Below are 14262 nucleotides of genomic sequence, written 5' to 3'. Positions count from 1 at the left end.
TGCTGGATCACATGTAGGGAGTTACAACCCATCCTCACAGCTCTACTTCTGCCAAGATCTCATCTCCTACCTTCCCAAATTCAGAGAAGCTCTCCTGCGAAACTTGCAGGATTAGCGCACCTAGATGAAAGGATATTGTAGAGATATGGCTTGCCACAGCCTGGGGGGTGTTTCTACATCTACATCTACATCTACATCCATACTCCGCAAGTCACCTGACGGTGTGTGGCGGAGGGTACCTTGAGTACCACTATCAGTTCTCCCTTCTTTTCCAGTCTTGTATTGTTCGTGGAAAGAAGGATTGTCGGTATGTCTCTGTGTGGGCTCTAATCTCTCTGATTTTATCCTCATGGTCTCTTCATGAGATATACGTAGGAGGGAGCAATATACTGCTTGACTCTTCGGTGAAGGTATGTTCTCGAAACTTCAACAAAATCCCGTACCGAGCTACTGAGCGTCTCTCCTGCAGAGTCTTCCACTGGAGTTTATCTATCATCTCCGTAACACTTTCACGATTACTAAATGATCCTGTAATGAAGCGCGCTGCTCTCTGTTGGATCCTCTCTATCTCCTCTATCAACCCTATCTGGTACAGATCCCACACTGCTGAGCAGTATTCAAGCAGCGGGCAAACAAGCATACTGAAGAAATTTTCATTCTGAAGTGAAGTGTCCACTGATATGAAACTTCCTGGCAGATTAAAACTGTGTGCCAGACTAAGACTCGAACTCACGACCTTCACCTTTTGCAGGCAACTGCTCTACCAGCTACCCAAGCACAATTCATGAGCTGTCCTCACAGCTCTGCTTCTATCAGTATCTCAAATCCTACCTTCCAAATATCACAGATGCTCTCCCGCAAAACTTGTAGGACAAGCATTCCCCCAATCTGTGGCTAAGCCATGTCTCTGCAATTCCCTTTCTTCCAGCAGAGCTATTCCTGCAAGTTTCACAGGAGAGCTTATGGAAACTTTGGAAGACAGTAGGTGAAGTACTGGTGGAAGTAGTGCTGTGAGAGATCATGAGCCATTCTGGGGTAGCTCAGTCAGTAGAGCATTTGCCCAAAACTGTCAAATATAAAGAGACTGAGTCTCAGCCTGGCACACAGTTTAATCTGCCAGGAAGCTTAATTGCACAAGCACCATACACAAAATTCCTAGTTATATTGGTGGATGAGCACTTGAGATGGGAAAAGCATCTAGAAGTTTTGAGTAAAAAACTAAGTAAATGCTGTTATGTGTTAAGAATGCTTCGGGAATGTTGCAACACTGAATCATTGCTGTGTGCCTATTATGCTTATATGAAGTTTGCTTAGATATGGTGTGATGATCTGAGAAAATACAGGTATGGCAAAAGAAGCTTTCAAAGTTCATAAAAGGGCTATTAGAATAATGGAAGGGGTTCCCAGCAGAGTGTCATGCAGGAAAATATTTAAAGAATTTAAAATAATGACTCTTCCTAGCTTAATCATCTATGAATGTGTATGTTTTCTGAAGACTCACCAGGAATTTTCAACATTAAATAATCAGGTTCATAACCATGAAACAAGGAACAGAGATGATTTTCACAGAGACACCCACAAAGGAGTGTTTTACCAAAAAAGTGTAAACTACCAGCCCAAAATACCTTTTAGTGCATTGCCTTCTACAATAAAGAAAATTAAAGAATTTCATAAATTCAAGGTAGATCTTAAACAATTTTTACTAACACACAGTTCTTATAACATTGAAGAATATCTGAATATGTAAAAGTTATATTATTTATCTAAAAACAAAGATGATATGACTTACCAAACGAAAGCACTGGCAGGGCGATAGACACACAAACATACACACAAAATTCAAGCTTTTGCAACCAACGGTTGCTTCATCAGGAAAGAGGGAAGGAGAGGGAAAGACGAAAGGATGTGGGTTTTAAGCGAGAGGGTAAGGAGTCATTCCAATCCCGGGAGCCGAAAGACTTACATCAGGGGGAAAAAAGGACAGGTATACACTCGCACACACACACATTTTTCAAATGTCTGCTTGTGTCTGTGTATGTGCGGGTGGATATGTGTGTGTGCGCGAGTGTATACCTGTCCTTTTTTCCCCCTGATGTAAGTCTTTCCGCTCCCGGGATTGGAATGACTCCTTACCCTCTCCCTTAAAACCCACATCCTTTCGTCTTTCCCTCTCCTTCCCTCTTTCCTGATGAAGGAACCGTTGGTTGCGAAAGCTTGAATTTTGTGTGTATGTTTGTGTTTGTTTGTGTGTCTATCGACCTGCCAGCGCTTTGGTTTGGCAAGTCACATCATCTTTGTTTTTAGATATATTTTTCCCACGTGGAATGTTTCCCTCTATTATATTCATAGTTATATTATTTATATATACTGATTTAAAATATTTGTATTTATCATCCAAGTTTTTGAAACAAATTAAGTATAAGAAACTATATTGTAATGGACTACATTATACGATGTGTATTGTTAACAGATGAATAAAGAGATTGAACCAGATTGAACTGAGTCAGAGCAAACTCAGCTGCAGAGTGAAACATTCATTCTGATACAGAGTAGGGAGCTGTTACTCATCATAAATTCAAATATACAATGAATAATCTTACCCCTTAGGGAAATGGCAGCAAAGGATGTGCATGATCACACTGTTCACCTTGTGTGTATGCTTCAAGGCCACATTCAGAGTGCTGAAGAAGCTATTCTAGCAGTCACTGGGAGAACAAGGTGCAACATACTGCAAATTGTGGTGGACATTGGAATGAATGATGCTTGTCTTCTGAGGTCTGAGTTTATTCTTTCATCATTACAGAAAGTGCTAGAGAGGAATGAGATATCCATCCTTGATAATGGAGATTGTGTGGTGTGCACAAAAGATTCTTTCTAACTCTCAATCTGTTCCAAGTAATGGTAACAGTAGGTAAGTATTAGTATTCAAAGAAATGGACTTCAACACAGTAAAGTCACAAAGTTTCCTAAAAAATAGTGGAGCTCATGTGAGAATAGATACTGAAAGCTTGTCAAAACCAAAATTGACAGATTTTTGTGATAAATTTTATTTACCTGATTACAGCAATATTTTTCAAAGAAAATGTTTTTACATCAATAAATACTGAATCTTATTTGCCATATAACTAACAGAACTTTTCAATACCTGAATCCATAAATTCAGATAATTTGTAGAAAGAGCTCCTACTGACATAAGTTTTTACTTTTCTTTTGGACTGACAGGGATTCCAGTTTCTTGCTTTATGTTAGATGGGAGCCTTTTGATTATCTTACTACCAGAGTACATAATTCCAGTCTGAACCCTGGACAAGGAAGCAAAATCTACATGGAAATTATTTTTGTGTCTTATATTATGGAATGTCTATATTTCACCATCCAGTTGAGGCTGATTTTAATTACTAGCAACAAAAACCTTAAAGGATAAATATATTTGGAAGTGAAGGCAAGAATTCCAAGCTCCTTACAAAGCTTCTGTATGATGCCAGGGAATGAATACATGAAAAATAAGTCAACACTCTTTCCTTTAAGTCAACACACTGAGAGATGCTTCTAAGGCCATAACAAACTCAAATGAGCTTCAGATTATTTTATCCCTGTGTTAACTCCATGTTAAGCTGTAATTTAGCTTGATCCTAAGTAATTCTGCACAATGCACTTCATCCACATTCATACACATTCATTAATGTGTACATCTGGTGCTAGGTCACTATTGCTTGTTTGAAATTGTGTAAAATGAGTTTTTGTGGGATTAAGACTTAACTGTTAGCTATGAACCACTTGTAGGCCTGTACATCTATCATCTGAGCTGCTTCTGCTAAGACTGCATTAGTATGCTTGTGACATCAGCAAATATTACAGTTTCTGAACTGCTCTTTGAAGTCATTGGAAGATCATTTATGTTGGTTACAAACAATAGTAAGCCTAGTACCAACCTCTCTGGCACTTACTAAGAGTAGCCAAATCAAGAAAGAAAATTTGCACACTCAGTAAGTTAGACAAAGAAGTAGTTATGTCATATCTCATAGAGGAATTCAAAACATTTTATGTCTGGGCAGGAGCACGTGGAAAAACTGTGACTCAACTTTCAAAGAACAAGATGCCATAAATTGGGTAGTTACAGGGTGCCCAGTGAGGAGTCCCAAATTTCAAAATTTAATATCTCTAAGACTAAGATCAATTCACAAGAGCAACAAACAATGTGTTTATTGTGAAAGCTGCACAAATTTTATGCAGAAGTTTTCAAATAGTTAACAAAATTGCTAACAGACAGCACTATATTCACAATACATAGTGCCTATAAATAATGCAATGCAACTTACGGTGAAAGGAGGTTAGCATACTCAAGGAAGAGATTGAAATCAGTATTCCATTGAACAACATGTTTTTCTGTATTGGTATACCACAGGTGTAACACAGTCCTACAGCAACAAGGGACAGTTTTAAAAAATAATTTAGTTTTCAAAAAGGGACCTGATATGAAAATTATTTGCATACTCTTTACCAAATTCCAATGGACAGGCGGTGTGGCTAGTGGGCAATGTTGGCCCCAGGCTAACTGTATTTACTCCTCAAATCTAAGGATATCTGTCCAAAGAATTACAGCAGAGACCAGTCTGAAGTGTTCCAGTACACAGAAAATACTTAGAAAGAACCTACACATGTTTCCATTCAAAATCCAAGGCCGCCAGCCTGTATCAGCTGTATGACAGAGGGCTAACTATACAAACAGGATTCTCACAATGATTGATAATGAAGGATTTGATGGTCACTGCATCCATTCCACAAATGAAGCACACATCATCTTCAATGGAGTCAAGAATAAACAGAATGGTGATTTTGGGATTCTGAAAACTCCCTTTTGTGTGAAGCAAATCCACAGTATTCTCCCAGTTACTGTTTGGGCTGCAGTGGGCAGCAGAGGCATTATTGGCATTTTTTCATGTGAGAAATGATCACTAGTGGTTGTTACATTGCAATGTTTGAACAACCTCTAGCCACACAACTATCATTGGAGGATCGACCAGGCAAGATGGGACCAGACCAAATGGCACTGGACAGGTGTGTTGCTTTATTGATGAATGCTTTGGGGATAGAGTTCTAGCACTGCACTTTTGCAAATTTACTGGTACAGGGATGGATTGCCCTAAATATTCACCCAATCCAACTCCTTGTAACTTCTTTTTCTGGAGCACACTGAATGACACTCTCTACGAGAACCATGCCACCAAGCTGGGTGGAGCTTGAATTGATTATCTCTGTGACATTTGAACGCATTTCAGTTGAGACTTGACAAGATGTGATGGAAAATTTCATTGTTCATTTGCACCACCTCCATACTGCAAGTGGTGAACTTTTTAAAAAGACTGTGATAAGATTGCAAAGACTGCTAGCAGGGGACAGGTTTTGATTTTGCCTACTGATACTGTAAGAGATCCACGATGTACAGTGCCATCTGTTAGCAGCTATTAGAACTGTTCTGAAATTTCTGTATAATTTCTCTATAAAATTTTTTCAATGTTGCTCCATAAACATACTTTTTGTTGCAATCATCTGTCGATCTTAGTCTTTAAGATACTTAATTTTGAAAACAGGGACCTCTCCACTGGATCCCCTGTATGTAATCATGATTAGTGGGACCCTAAATGATACACATTCTCTTTTAAAAAATTTCTAAAGAAACAGTGATTTCTCCATAATATGTGTAAAATAAAGCACAGAGCTATAGACAGAGAGAATGTTAGTGAAAAACATTTTGCTATATAGAGGGCAATGCAAAGTTTCTGGACTAAAGCTCAATAAAGAAGAATTCACTCCCAAGTACATAAGTAACAAGAAAAATTTGTCGTAAACATCATACAATGACACTTTACAATGCTCAATGAGTTGCAAATAATTCAGTCACCTGCAAAACTCACAACTCTTGTTGGCATAATAAAACTGTCTATTGTCTACTTGTAGGTCTGTGAAAGTTTATATTAGCTATCCATATCCAAACAAGTTCACTGAATGTCACATGGACAAAAATCTATGTCTGGAAAAGGACCATTGATTTTATGGCCGACTAGTAGCACGAACATGATAAAAAGCTGGTGAATACCAAACTCCTGGTGCTCTGTAGATTAGATTAGATTAGATTAGATTAATACTAGTTCCATGGATCATGAATACGATATTTCGTAATGATGTGGAACGAGTCGAATTTTCCAATACATGACATAATTAGGTTAATTTAACAACATACTTAAGTTAATATAACAACTTTATTTTTTTGTTTTTCTTTATTTTTTATTTTGTTTTTTATTTTTTTAATATTTTTGGTTTTTTTTTCTTAATTTATATCTAAAAATTCCTCTATGGAGTAGAAGGAGTTGTCATTCAGAAATTCTTTTAATTTCTTCTTAAATACTTGTTGGTTATCTGTCAGACTTTTGATACTATTTGGTAAGTGACCAAAGACTTTAGTGCCAGTATAATTCACCCCTTTCTGTGCCAAAGTTAGATTTAATCTTGAATAGTGAAGATCGTCCTTTCTCCTAGTATTGTAGTTATGCACACTGCTATTACTTTTGAATTGGGTTTGGTTGTTAATAACAAATTTCATAAGAGAGTATATATACTGAGAAGCTACTGTGAATATCCCTAGATCCTTAAATAAATGTCTGCAGGATGATCTTGGGTGGACTCCAGCTATTATTCTGATTACACGCTTTTGTGCAATAAATACTTTATTCCTCAGTGATGAATTACCCCAAAATATGATGCCATATGAAAGCAATGAGTGAAAATAGGCGTAGTAAGCTAATTTACTAAGATGTTTATCACCAAAATTTGCAATGACCCTTATTGCATAAGTAGCTGAACTCAAACGTTTCAGCAGATCATCAATGTGTTTCTTCCAATTTAATCTCTCATCAATGGACATACCTAAAAATTTGGAATATTCTACCTTAGCTATATGCTTCTGATTAAGGTCTATATTTATTAATGGCGTCATACCATTCACTGTACAGAACTGTATGTACTGTGTCTTATCAAAATTCTGTGAGAGTCCATTTACAAGGAACCACTTAGTAATTTTCTGAAAGACAGTATTGACAATTTCATCAGTTAATCAGAGATCAAAGTTGCAGCATTTCCTTGCAGAGGACAGCCAGCGGCTCAACGACAACTCCATAAAGTGACAGCCTCAAGGTTGGTACATTGGCTTTGACTGGAACATGTGATAGGGAAGCGCAAATACACTCCTGGAAATGGAAAAAAGAACACATTGACACCGGTGTGTCAGACCCACCATACTTGCTCCAGACACTGCGAGAGGGCTGTACAAGCAATGATCACACGCACGGTACAGCGGACACACCAGGAACCGCGGTGTTGGCCGTCGAATGGCGCTAGCTGCGCAGCATTTGTGCACCGCCGCAGTCAGTGTCAGCCAGTTTGCCGTGGCATACGGAGCTCCATCGCAGTCTTTAACACTGGTAGCATGCCGCGACAGCGTGGACGTGAACCGTATGTGCAGTTGACGGACTTTGAGCGAGGGCGTATAGTGGGCATGCGGGAGGCCGGGTGGACGTACCGCCGAATTGCTCAACACATGGGGCGTGAGGTCTCCACAGTACATCGATGTTGTCGCCAGTGGTCGGCGGAAGGTGCACGTGCCCGTCGACTTGGGACCGGACCGCAGCGACGCACGGATGCACGCCAAGACCGTAGGATCCTACGCAGTGCCGTAGGGGACCGCACCGCCACTTCCCAGCAAATTAGGGACACTGTTGCTCCTGGGGTATCGGTGAGGACCATTCGCAACCGTCTCCATGAAGCTGGGCTACGGTCCCGCACACCGTTAGGCCGTCTTCCGCTCACGCCCCAACATCGTGCAGCCCGCCTCCAGTGGTGTCGCGACAGGCATGAATGGAGGGACGAATGGAGACGTGTCGTCTTCTGCGATGAGAGTCGCTTCTGCCTTGGTGCCAATGATGGTCGTATGCGTGTTTGGCGCCGTGCAGGTGAGCGCCACAATCAGGACTGCATACGACCGAGGCACACAGGGCCAAAACCCGGCATCACGGTGTGGGGAGCGATCTCCTACACTGGCCGTACACCACTGGTGATCGTCAAGGGGACACTGAATAGTGCACGGTACATCCAAACCGTCATCGAACCCATCGTTCTACTATTCCTAGACCGGCAAGGGAACTTGCTGTTCCAACAGGACAATGCACGTCCGCATGTATCCCGTGCCACCCAACGTGCTCTAGAAGGTGTAAGTCAACTACCCTGGCCAGCAAGATCTCCGGATCTGTCCCCCATTGAGCATGTTTGGGACTGGATGAAGCGTCGTCTCACGCAGTCTGCACGTCCAGCACGAACGCTGGTCCAACTGAGGCGCCAGGTGGAAATGGCATGGCAAGCCGTTCCACAGGACTACATCCAGCATCTCTACGATCGTCTTCATGGGAGAATAGCAGCCTGCATTGCTGCGAAAGGTGGATATACACTGTACTAGTGCCGACATTGTGCATGCTCTGTTGCCTGTGTCTCTGTGCCTGTGGTTCTGTCAGTGTGATCATGTGATGTATCTGACCCCAGGAATGTGTCAATAAAGTTTCCCCTTCCTGGGACAATGAATTCGCGGTGTTCTTATTTCAATTTCCAGGAGTGTAGATCCACACAGGCTTCACCTCCTAAGGCCAATGTGGCTGCTGCCTGTTGGTGAAGTCTGGTTGCAGTAGAAGAGTCCACAGATACTCCTGACAACATGCCATTGTTGCTGCTGTTCTCTGGAACTATTGTATCATTATTTTGTTTCTTGTTGTCATGGCCCCTATGACCTCATATTTTAGCTATCTGCAGTGCTGCTCCCTCATGCTGGCAGGCTATATGCCTTGACATAGTGCCATGAATGGAACCTTCAATGGCTAATGCAGCAGAATCTTACTGAACAAGTTCTCACAAAACCCAAAGAAATTTTGTTCAATTCTAGAGGCTGTCAGTGGTATAAAAGATAATGCCCAAACACTCAAGGAAGACACAGGAGCTGGAACTGAGGATAGCAAAGCAAAAGCAGAAATTCTGAGCTTGGTTTCCAAATGTCCTTTTACTAAGGAAAACACAGATGTACTCCTTCATTTACTTCTCACAGCACTGCAAAGATGAGTGATACAAATATTTGTGTCAGTGGCACTGTGAAACAGCTAAAGTCACTAAAATTATCCATGGTTGATGGGATTCCTGTCAGACTAAACACAGAATTTGCAGCCAACTTAACTGTCATTTTAACCACAACATACTGTAACTACCTTGAACAAAAAATATGAGCCCGGTGATTGGAAAAATTCACAGTTCACAAGTGCATGCAAGAAAGGCAAGAAAAAGTGGCCGACACAGTTAGTGTTCAACCTCACTGATATCCATTTGTTGTAGAATCCTGAGCTCAAACATAATGCAGTATGTGTGAATGTAGCCGTTCATGGTACATACAACTGCTGAATAGCTCTCAGGTTTTGAGCTTGGTGACAGTGTTAAGAAACTGTAACATTTCAATGAGTATCATACACATCATCTTCTGGCACAGAAGATGATATGACACTGATTGAAACATCACAATATCTTAACATCGCCACTTGACTGGAAACTAGAGAGCTATTTACCATAATCTCAAATAGAATGACCTCTTCCATTTCAACCAGCATGTATTTTGAAAACATTGATTATGTAAATCCCAACTTGTACCTTTCAAACATGACATCATGAAAGCCATGGATAAAAGCTGTCATATAGATGAAGTATTTGTTTAGTGAAGTATTTGTTTACTTGTGAAAAGCACTTGACTCAGCAGCACACCTACACTTTTTATCGAAAATATTATTCCAGTGGTATCAAGCAAAATTTGTGATTTGTGACTAGACTGAGGTTTTCCTGGCAGTGAGGACTTAGTATGCTATCTCAGAAGGATAGTCGTTGACTGATGTAGAAGTAACTCCAGGCGTGCCCCAGAGATGTGTGTTGGAACTGTTACAGTTCATGTTGTATGTTGACAACCTTGCACACATTATAAATAGCAACCTCAGACTTATTGCAGCTGATGCAGTTATCTTTAATGAAGTACTGTCTGAAAAATGTTTCATAATTATTCAGTTGGATCTTGATATGGTTTCAAAGAGGGCATAGAATTGCAATTCACCTTAATGTTCACAAATGTAAAAATTACACTTCACTAAATGAAAAAAAATACACACTATCATACAACTACAATATCAATGATTCAGAACTTAGAATCAGTCAGGTCAACAATTTGTAGTGACATGAAATGGAATGATCAAATAGTCTCAATCACAGGTAAAGTGTGTGGCTGACTTTGATTCATTAGAATGATACTAGGAAAATGCAGTCCTTCTACAAATGAGACTGCTTACAAATCACTTGTTGTTCATGTGCATATGAAATAGGACTAACAGGGAATGCTGAAATATAAAAAAAATGGGGTGGCATGAATGAACTCAAGTATGTTTGACTCATGTGAGAGCTTCAGAGAAATGTTGAAAAACCTTAACTGACACACTCTGTAAGAAAGACACAAATTATCCCATGAAGGTCTGCTTACCAAATTCAAGAACCAGTATTAAGAGAAAAATCTATAGAGATTCTTCATGAGCTTAATATATGATTGGAACAGGAAGAAACCCTAACATGGTGTACTGTGCAAACTGACAATAACATTGAGAAAATATTATTATTTTTGAGATCTTCCAGAAAATAAAAACCCTTTAGTTATACGAAATGAAAAAAGAAACAATCTTTATAGGGGAAAAAAAACAATTCTTCTACATACATGAAGCAAGTCACTTCCTACATTGAAACATTCATTGTATCTGGTCATGAGCTTCAGAACTCCCATGTTATACTCTTCTGCCACCAGTTCATTCAGCCAGGTGTTCTCTGCATTAAACAAAACACCACTCACACATTTTTACCACAAAACTCACTCCTTTTTCTCTTTTCAGACTGAACTGGCTTCCATAACAACTGCACTCATAATGCTGTGGAGGCTGTAAGAAGTGGCCCTTGTGCAGTTTGTGTGTGGTCAAAATTAGCTGCATGACTGAAAATCCCACCAACAGTGAGGTAAGGAGGGTTATTCAATTTCTGAATGCTCAAAAGGCAAAATTGGGAGATATGTAATGGCAACTGAAAGCACCATATGATGATAACACAAAAAAACAAAAGAAACTTGAGAAAATGATGTGAAATGTTCAATAATGGATGAACAAATGTGCACAATGAAACTAGCTCTGGATGCCTATTGATCATCACATAAAACCTGAACACTGCAGTGAACAACAGAATCCTGCTACACAGTCATGTGGCTCTCAATGAAATTATGCATTTTGTGTTTTCAGACACTGATTATTCTAAGCTTGGCGAAACTGTGACTGGTGATGAGGCCTCAGAGAGCAAGCACCCATCAGCTGAGTGGCATCATCCCTCATCATTAAAAAAAACTGGTAAATTTCACACACTCTCTGTCACCAGTAAAGGTTGTGGGAAACATCTTTAGGGATCTACAGGTGTTCTTTTGGTGGATTTTGTGCTAAAAGGCACTACAATCAATTCAAATCATTATTGTGAGACTCTAAGAAAACTACAATAAGGCATCGAAAACAGCAGGTGAGGAATGCTCTCTGGAAGCACTACACTTCTTCATGTCAACATCCATCCTCACACTACTGATCCAACTCAAGAACTGCTGGATCAAGCAGAAAGGCAAATTTTTATCATCTGCCACATAGTCCAGACTTTGCACCTTCTCCCAAAGCTGAAAGAGTTTTTGGTTGGTGAATATTTTGTGAGTGATGAAGAGTTGGAGAATGCATTGACAACCTGGCTTAATGAACTGGCAGCAGAAGAGTATAACATAGGGATTCTGACGCTCATGATTAGATTCAATGAATGTTTAAATTTAGGAAGTGATTATGTAGAGAAGTGAAAGAAACTTCATGTGCGTAGGAGAAGTGTCATTTCCAATAAATAATGTGTTTTGCATTTTGTATAACTAAACAGTCTTTATTTTCTGGATGACCCTTATAGTAATACAGACTGGTATTCAGTCCTATTAGGGTACCACTGATGGAGAGGTAACCTGGTGTAAACTGTGGTAAAACTGACCACACATGTTTGATAACATTTGTGTCACATGACTTGGCAGGTCAGGGTATGTGACTGTCCATATGCTCATCTAAGCATAGCCGAAGAGAGGCAGTAGTGTTGTGTCACCTTGAAGATGACATTATTATTAGAGAGAATCATTGTATACCAGCTGCTTGAGGCACATTGTCCCAGACCCATATTCACATTTAATGACCAAAATTAGGCAATCAAAGAAACTTCACCTATAAACAAGACACATTGTTCAACTCAAGGCAAAGAACAATCTATTAAACCACACAATTCTTACCCAATATTGTTATTCCATGACACATAACCAAATAATTTCATGCAACAAGTTCACACCTTCATAGTATTTCTCATGTGCCTGAAGATTTTCAGTTTGTGCAGCATGAATCAGACTGTCATTGTAGAAACCAGCTACTCCTAACCTATTTTAGTTTTTGTCACTTGTATCACATGAACTCTACAGTTTTCCATTGTATCTTCAGTGTTTGTTGAGCATAATGAGAGAGTATTGTTTTGCATCCTCTAACACTCTTTGTTAACAACATCCCAATACAATGAACATATGGTGTCACAGCTTGCTCTTCATTGATCAAATACATTGTAAGTCTTGATACTTGTTTTCTTCAACTAATTTTGTTCTAATATTCAGGATACAATCAATTAAAGATAAAAGTCTAATTTTTGTTTTTCAGCTTGTGTAAAATTGCCTAGGTAAATACATAAAAAGGATTGCACCATACTGCTAGCTAATTTCTCTCACTGTATTTTCAACTGACAACCAGAACACACAAATGACCAGCATTAATTTTTCTTAAATATATATTCAAGAACATAAATGTTTTCAAACTTTAACTGCCATTTGTACCTGTTTTTAATGAATGAACAAAAATTGCAGGAGAGGACTGATTTATCATTAAAGAAGCAATGATATTTCAAATACAATCATAAAAAGGACTATATCATTATTAACAATGTTGTTGTCACAGGCAGATACAGATCATTCAGGTGGCCTGCTAGAAATCTCAGAACATCTGTGTTATTTGGAAAGCATAACCAGTGTGCCCATAGTCATTGCCACTGATGACACATTCAGTGAGTTGTCCCTGTGGCTCAAAAGTGAGATGAAAAAGAAACCTGGTTCTGACAAAGCAGTTGTTCTCCACTCTGTGTCACAGTTACAAACACTTTGAAGTAAACTGTATAAGAATGAATATGAACTGGACTCTGAATTTTGTTGCCTTGACTGATTACAACAGAGAATAAGATTCAATTGGACTAAGGCAGTTACTGCTCATGTTTAAGCAGTGTCTCCACCAATGTGATTTCAAATAAAGAGTTTTAATAAAAACTGTTTACGTGATGTAGTAGTGTTAACAGGGATTAAGAAATATTTCCCATCTGTAATTAACAGAACATTCAATATGCCCTCAAATTCATAAAGAAATAGGAAAAATACCAATAAAAACACATGGTACTGCAGTAACAACTGCAGCTCCAGTAGGTAATGGATCATATGCAACAACTCTGTTAACTCTAAGTGCATCCAGGCAGAGAACTGCCTACAGGGAACTACAAGCAATGCCACATTACCTTCTCCTCTTGTCCTGCCATTTTCTTCAGTCAACACAGTAAAAAGTGTTCAGTAATCATATATCTGTCATGCATGATTACATTTCATCACTTGCTGATCACAGCAAATATTTATATTGTTGTGGATCCACAAGAACAAGCAAATTTTTTGAGTGAGTCTCTTCTCTGTGTAGCTTAGAAGTACAATAAAAATTCTCAAACCAAATGTATCTTCTATACAAAAAAAATAAATAAATGCAATAAACATAACGTTGTTGTTACCCACCACAAAACATAAAGCCAGGAAAACAGTACAATTACTAGAAACTATAAAGGCAGAAACAAAGATGAAATGCCAAGAGTCTTTTCTCTACTAAAGAAAGGTGAAACAGAGGATGCAGAAACCCACATGCCTATATTTCTGCTATCACCATTATCAAAAACAATCAAATCAATTATGATTCCTCTGTTAATGAATTATTTGAATAATTGTAACATCCTCAGTGAAATGCATTTGGT

General features: G+C 39.1%; 1 protein-coding gene across 3 annotated transcripts in view; it reads right to left on the bottom strand.

Annotated features, from left to right (window-relative positions):
* LOC124607392 (spermine oxidase) overlaps nt 1-14262 on the bottom strand; it is a 188560-nt gene that overhangs the window by 78584 nt on the left and 95714 nt on the right. The gene's annotated exons all lie outside the window — the stretch shown is intronic.

This window comes from Schistocerca americana, chromosome 1 (assembly GCF_021461395.2).
Source record: "Schistocerca americana isolate TAMUIC-IGC-003095 chromosome 1, iqSchAmer2.1, whole genome shotgun sequence".
NCBI lineage: Eukaryota > Metazoa > Arthropoda > Insecta > Orthoptera > Acrididae > Schistocerca > Schistocerca americana.
This window is presented reverse-complemented; position numbering and strand designations above follow the sequence as displayed.